Source organism: Hevea brasiliensis, chromosome 10, assembly GCF_030052815.1.
Source record: "Hevea brasiliensis isolate MT/VB/25A 57/8 chromosome 10, ASM3005281v1, whole genome shotgun sequence".
Taxonomy (NCBI): domain Eukaryota; kingdom Viridiplantae; phylum Streptophyta; class Magnoliopsida; order Malpighiales; family Euphorbiaceae; genus Hevea; species Hevea brasiliensis.
This window is the reverse complement of record NC_079502.1, coordinates 81,845,793-81,853,982: the sequence shown is the minus strand read 5'-3', so window position 1 is coordinate 81,853,982 and position 8,190 is coordinate 81,845,793.

The following is an 8,190-nucleotide window of genomic DNA, read 5'->3' as shown; positions in this document are numbered from 1 at the left end:
TGCACAACCTCCAGGCTTTGAAAATCATGAGCATCCAAATCATGTTTATAAACTTACTAAAGCTTTATATGGTTTAAAACAAGCTCCTAGAGCACGGTATGAAAGGCTTAGTAAATTCCTTTTATAAAATGATTTTCAAAGAGGCAAAGTGGATACAACACTTTTTGTTAAGAAGCATCATAATGATATGCTCATTTTGCAAATTTATATTGATGATATAATTTTTGGTGTTACTAAGGAATCTCTTTGCAAGAAATTTTCTAAGATTATGCAGAATGAATTTGAAATGAGCATGATGGGTGAGCTCACATTCTTCCTTGGACTTCAAATTAAGCAAATGAAAGATGGCATCTTCATAAATCAATCAAAGTACATCAAGGATATGCTAAAGAAATTCAAGATGGAAGATTTGAAAAGCATAGGCACTCCTATGAGTTCAACAATTAAAATTGACAATGATGAAAAAGGTAAAGAAGTGGATACAAAGCTTTATAGAGGTATGATTGGCTCTCTTTTGTACCTTACTGCATCTAGACCAGACATGCACTTTAGTGTTTGCTTGTGTGCAAGATTTCAATCATGTCCAAAAGAATCCCATCGAAGTGCAGTTAAAAGGATCTTTAGATATCTCATTGGCACATACTCAATTGGTTTATGGTATTCAAAATGTGAATCATTTAATCTTGTTGGTTATAGTGATTCTGATTTTGCTGGAAGTATACTGGATAGAAAAAGTACTTCAGGTAATTGTCAATTTCTTGGTCTTGCACTAGTTTCTTGGCACAGTAAGAAACAAACTTCAGTAGCTTTATCTACAACTGAGGCAGAATATATAGCTGCTGGTAGTTGTGTTGCTCAAATCTTATGGATGAAACAACAATTGGAAGATTTTGGTTTAAAATATAATCTTGTTCCAATTAGGTGTGACAACACAAGTGCCATAAACTTGATCAAAAATCTAGTCCAACATTCAAGAACAAAACATATTGAGATCAGACATCATTTTATTAGAGATCATGTTCAAAATGGAAATATCAAAATAGAGTTTGTTGCCTCTAAAAATCAACTTGCTGACATTTTTACAAAACCACTTAATGAAGAAACCTTTTGTAGAATTAGAAGGGAAATTGGTATGTGTGAACCACTTGCTTGAAATGTAAGTCATAATAATTTCATGTTTTACATTTTGTTTAATATGTGTGTGATCTGCTGTAATATAAGTTTGCTAAGAAATCTTTAAAGAATATTAGCTAACTTGTTTGTGTACTCGTAAAATTAGTTTACTAAGTTGTATGCTAATATTGCGTGACTAAAATTAGTTTGCTATATCATGTACTGTTCAAATTTCAAACCAAAAGGTGATTGTGCTTGAAATTCTCTGCGTGTCCAGCAATGCATTTATCTTTTCACATTTGATATCACATTCTCAGTGCTGTGTCAGACATGTAGAAATATATATTTGTGCATATAAAGATAGATAGACTTGTTTGAAATAATAAAAAAAAAAGAGGAGAAAACAGGTTCAGAGAAAGTACACTGAAATAGAAAAGCGCGGGACTCAAGAGAACTTAAAAACCTCTGCCACACGAAACCGTCACCCTCTCTCTCCTCTGCTTCGGTTCACGACACCTCCAAAATAGACCCATTTTCTTTCTGGCAAAATTTATCCAAACCCATCAGACCTCTCGTCTCTCCTTTCTTCTCCACTCCCAAGACACCGAAAAACCAGTGTTCAAATTCACCATTTTTTTTGTCAATGGCTCGTGCTAAACGGAAGTCTCCTGTTGCTGCGGCTGCTTCGTCTTCCTCATCAGCCTCCGACGACATCCCTGTCGCCACATTACGAAAAATATTGAAAGGGAATAAGAACTTACCTGAATCGAAATCAACCAGTGCCTCTTCCAACCCATCCAAGGCTGTCGAACCTACTGCATCGGCACTAGATAAGAAAAAGAAGCTACAGAAGTCAGGGATTGATACCCAAAGAAAAATGCGCGCCGTAAAATCTTCGGGCTTAGTGGATAAAGCACTGTTAGATTGCAAATTTATCAAATGGGAGTACTTTAATTAGGTAAACTTTCAATTCAAAGAGCTTTTTGAATTTCAAGCTTGGATGGATGTGTGTGAATGTACAAATGAGTATTACCCTAGGCTTGTTCAAGAGTTTTATAAGACTTTAAGAACAGTTGATGATGAGAACAAATTTGAGGTAGTTTTGAATGACAGTGTATATGGTGTCGCTGTTGAATTGATAGCTACGGCTTTAAACTTGCCTAATGATGGAAATAAAATTTCCACACATAAGGATGTTGCTAGGGTGGCAGGCTTCAATTTGGTTGAGTTTGAAAATGAAGTGTTCCCTGCTAACACTGCCACAAATGAAAAGTCCACTAGCACCAAAGCTTTTCAACATATCAAAATTATTCACAGTATGGTGAACTACATTTTCTGTCCTAAATCTGGTAGCTATGGTTATTTGAGTCATCTGGACATGTGTATTATGTGGCACATTGTTAACAAAGTAAGGCTGAATTTGGCTTATTTAATTTTCAAGAACATGTGCAAAGCTTATGGGATTGGAAAACTGCCTTATGCACATCTTTTGACTGCTGTGTTTAAAGAGCTGAATGTGAATGTCTCTAAGGAAAGCTCTAGGACTAATTTGATTGTGCTCAGAGAAATTCACTCTGACACTGATGGGAGAAAGAAAAGGTTTGAAAAGGGTGGTTCTTCCTCTGCTAAGGTTGGTTCTGATTCTGCTAGTGAATTTTTGTGTGAGATTCAAGGGCTAAAAGCTGCTGTTAATGATCAACTTAGTTCAACCCATCAGTCCATTGAACTTTTGCGAAAATTTATGGATGTGGTTGACTACAAAGTGAGTCACCTGCTTACTCAAAATGAGGAATTGAAGAGGCTAATTGTGGATCTTCAGCAGGCCAAGGAAATTGGTTTTCCAACTAAAGTTGAGGCTGCTACTCAAGTCTCTGCTCATAGTACTGGTAAGGGTGAAAGTAATAAGATTGGTGAGTCTCCAGCTGCTGTGGCACATGAAAGTGACCAAGTAGCTGAACTTGAGCTTGAACCTGCAGTAGAAGCTCCTGTTGAGCATGCTAGTGACCAGGTCATTGAACTTGAAATTGGCCCTGCAACTGGTGTACCTACTGAGCATGATGGTGAAAAGGTTGTAGAACCTGAAGGTGAGCTATCTGTTAAACCTCCAAGTGCACCACCTGTTGAAACTGCTGCTGCCCCTACGCAACAGAAGGAAGCTTCTCTCAAGGATCACTAAGAGAGTGCTCCAACTCAGCTATCTGCAGTTACTGTCCCTGTAGCCAAGAAAGGGAGAAAAAGGACTAAATCCACCGTGTCAAATCCATACCAGTCCCTAGCTGCTGCTCTTCAACCACCATCTGATGAAGATGAGCCACCGAAGGATGATCAAGTGGCTGACCAAGGATCTCAGCCCCCTGCTGCTAAACCAACCAGGAAGAAGTTGATGCCTTCCAAATCCACTCACAAGAGCAAAAGACTTAAATGATTCCCATCTAATCTGGATTTTTAGTTTCCTATCTGCATATTTAGTTTACTAGTCTGTTTGCTAATATTGGTTTTTAGTTTGCTACTGTTTATCTTACTGCGCTTAAATTTGGGCTAACATGATTCTTTTTGGTTATTTTCTCCTGTTTCCTTTTTAATTGATGACAAAAAGGGGGAGAATAGGATGGTTATGTGAATATGTGGTATCAAAATAGGTTGGATATGGTTATGTGAAGTGAATATGTGGTATCAAAATAGGTTGGATATGGTTATGTGAATATATGTGTTGAATATGTGTTTATAGGATGGATATGAATGTGTTGATACTTGTGTTGATGGATATGGATATGTGAATATGTGTTGATACTTGTGTTGATGGATATGTGTTTATACTCGTGACAACTGGAAATTTTTTTTGAGAATATTGTGAATATGCTTTATAGCATAAACTCAGGGAGAGCTTATGTACAGAAAATAGATTTCTCGGAAATTATGTGCATATATTTAGGGGGAGCATTTTCGGCATACTATACTGCTTAGATTTACATACTCACATAAACTTTAACACACTTTTATTTTTGATTGTTGATTCAATTGAGTTTTGTCATCATCAAAAAGGGGGAGATTGTTGACCCCGTGTAGCTCAAAATGAACATTAATTTTGATGATAACAAAACTCAAACATAATCTATCTAAGCCAATTTTAAAGTGATATGTAGATTCTTTGTCTTATTCTTAAAGTATTTTTGAAGTCGCATCTAAGGAGAAAGGATACTCAAAGGCATTTCAAAACAAATCCAAAATAAGAAAGAACAAGACTATGGAAGCTAAGACTCAAAGAAAAGGTATGAAAGGCATAGTATTAGAAATTGAGTCTTAGGTCTTTTGTGAAAAGAATGGATGAGAATTTAGTCGAATGGAGCTCAAAAATGAAATTTTATTTTCTGATTACTTTTTCTCATCATGACCTTGGACCCTACTATTGAAACATTTTTTTTAAGGTCTAAATCATTTTATATTGCAAGTTGAGACATGCAGCTGTTGACTTAGTTTGCTAACTGATTTGCTAAAATTTCTAGTTTGCTAATGTGTTTGCTAAAAACGTTAGTTTACTAACCAGTTTACTGACTGCTACCAAAACTTTATTAGTTTGCTAATTGATCAGAGCTGCTCAACTTCACACAAAAGGACAAAATAACGGCCATTTTATCTTGGGCAGTGTGTATAACATTCCAAAAGGGTTTCAAACGATCTAAAATGATTTGGGACTATAAATACACCTTCTTTACTTCATTTACACTTGATGAAAGCTTACATTTGAACTCCAACTTTGATTTTTCATTTATTGCTTTTATTCAAGAGCTTTAAAGTCTTTGAGCTACCATTGGCAAATCAACTCATCTCTTCTTTATAGTTTGATTTGTATTGAGTAAGAGTGAGTGTTGAAACATTAAAATTGCATTTAAGAGAGGTTGTACAAGCACCTATTGAAGCTTGAGAGAGTAAGTGCTCGAGATAGCACTTGTGAAGGGTTCAAGCTACCTTGGTAAAAGCTTGGTGTTGAAAAGTTGTGAAGGGCTTTTGGTCTCTTGCCTTCAAAAGAGCAAATAGTGGAGAGAAGACTCAAAGAGGGTTCTTTGAGAGAGTGGATGTAAACTAGTTAAGCCGAATCACTATAAAAATCATTGTGTTTGATCTCTCTAACCTTGACCTCCTTACTTTTGTGCAATTTAAATTTTTCTTGTTATACATGATATTAAATGTTGGTTGAATAGATTAAATTGATAAACTTAAGAATATATTGAGTGACATGAGAAATTAGTTGTATATTGTATGATGCATGTTTTGTTAGATATTGCCATATACATTGATTGAGGCTTGAATTACAACTTAGAAACTCATTGTTGAAACACATATCACTATCATTTTGTATAGAGAAGCATCTAGTTGAACAAAGCCACAATTTTTCATTAGGCTACAAGCAAGGGCCGAAAAATTGTTAAAGTCCAATTCACCCCCCTCTTGGACTATTTTGGGACAACAGTAGAAAGCAAAGAAGTGATAAGAGGTGCAAGAGCAATGTAGTAAGTGGAAAAGCAACACCTGTTATATAAGATAAATTCAATAGCACAAAATAGAAGGTGAAAAGCTTTGTCCAGGAGCAAAATGATCAGAGTCAAGAAATCTAATGGTGAAAGTTCAGTCAAAGGTGAAATTGTAGTTAGAAATACTGATGAATCCAAACCTTCCAAGGAAGTAGGTTCAAAGCTGAAAAAGAGGAAGCTACCAAACCAAGCAACACAATAAGAGGGAGAAAACAATTTAAAAAAATACTAAAAAAAAAAAACAAAGATCCTTTAGGGCAAGACATAGATACCTCACGCATGGAAAATCTTAAGGCACATAATGTGCACTCTTTACAATAAAATGACATTTAATTATTGTTCTACATCAAATATTCACTAACTTAAATTAAAGAAGTTGGTTTAAGTTGGTATTCAAGAGTGAAACAAGGTGTGCTGTTAATGGTACTATTTTATTTACAGCCTAAATAATTAATTCACATGTAGCTTTAATGATTTTGATTCCAACATATTATTTTTTACTTGATTAATTATATGTATTAGCAGTAATTTAGAATCATGCAAAATTCTATTTAATCCATTTTCTATTTCAAAGAAGACTAATTTTTTTAAATTCTCTCAACATATAAAGTTGGCATCCCTCAATAGGATAAACAATACCCACCAAAATGAGAAGAATTAAATAGAAAATCCTAAAATGGATAAACATAAATCCACTTTCACACTATTTATCAAACAAGTGATAGGCAATTGCAAACTAACAAGTCATAGGCAATTGAAAACCTAATGGTTCACCCTTAATTATTATTACATTATTGAACTCAACTCACGTACAAGTCATATGAATCAACACCATTCAAAGGGAAGGGAAAGCGAATTATAATGCATGACTAAATAATACACTTACTACGATGGAGGTATTGTAGCCCAATCCTTTTGTATGCAAGTCGTAGTAATGGGGGTATTGTATTAAGAGTAAATTTTGTGATCCTTTACAGTAAACCCATAAATTCTCCATGCTGCAATGTTGCAGTAGTAAACCCACACACGTTTATAATTGGTGACTTCCAAATCCACATTTAGAGGGTATTTACAGAACCCTAAGGGGAGGTTGATCAATATTAATAGGAATTATAAACCTCTTTAAGAAATAACATGTCGGAGGGAAACTCCAATTCTAAAAAAAAAAAAAAAAAAAAATTTCACAAGGACACTATTATCCTCATTGAAGACTTAAAAAAAATAGAAAATTGAATTTAAAAGAAAATTCTAGATATAACGACTAACATTTTACCTTTTAACAAGGGTAATTTATTGTGGTAGTTAAAATTCTACACAATTATGACCAATTGTACAATTAGTTGTTATTTATATATCATTAATGAGAAAATTTAATTTTGTCATTAATACTTGGTTGTTAAAAACCATAATTTTTGTAATGTAGGCTATCAAAGCAAGAAGCAAAAAGGGATTTTTTTTTTTTTTTTGATTTGGATTTGATGTTGAAGGAAGATTGTTCTTTTTGTTGATGCTCATTTTTGTTTTTTGTTTTTTTTTTTTTACATAGTTGGGACTAATTTGTGTTTTGTGGTTCATATGCTTTTTGGTTATTTTGGGTTCATCGATTTTTTTTATAACACACCTCAAACTCCAATGTTGAGAACCGACTTGTAATGGATGTTCTGTTCAAGTTTAGACAACCTAATGGGATTTTGAAAGGAGTACGAGTTAAAAAAAAAAAAAAAAAAAAAAAAAAAAAAACCCTTTTGGTTATGAATATTACTGTTTTTGTATGTTTTATGTGCATTTTGTAATGTTTATAAGGCTTTTTGTGAATTTAGTCTTAAAGTTGTGAGAAGGATGGAAGAACTGAGGTTTTTTTATAAATAAAACTTTCAACAGCCAAAAGTGCCTTTATAAATAAGGGTATTTAAGAACCAAACTAATTGAAATTGGAGAAAATTTTTGGTGAGTTTTCTCCCCTCCTCTGTTTTAAGCTTTTCTTCCTTCTCCTAAGTCATTAAACTTTTCTAATCAAGATTGTTAGTGTATGTGAGTTGCATGTGAATGATTTGGATTCAAGAAGCTTTCGGGTGAAGGTCCTCGTATCTCTTCCTTTTGGGTAGGCTCTCCTCTTTCTTTTAATTCTTTTATTTTGTGATTAATTGCATTTGCACGTGGTTTGAGAGTTATGGGAACTTCAAACAAGAGATTTGAGTTTTGTTGCATGCAAATGGAAATTTGATTCTCTTGTGAGTTTGAGAAATGTGGTTTTGAAAGCATGCTTTAGGTTATACTCAAGTGTTGGTTTTAACGTCAAGCATAGATTTAGGGTGTAGGAGCTTTTAAGTTAAAATTCACAAATGCGTGTTAAAAATTGGTTTTTTTAAAAGTTGTTAAATCATGTTTTTAAGTTTCTTTATGGTTGGATTATGTTTTGGAAGCTTTAAGTTGGGTTTTGATAAAATGGGGATACATGTTCAAATTATAGGTTTTCTCATGTGGTTATGACATGTTTATGTGTATCTATATGTTTTGCTAGTGTTATAGAGGTATAGAGTTTGAGTTT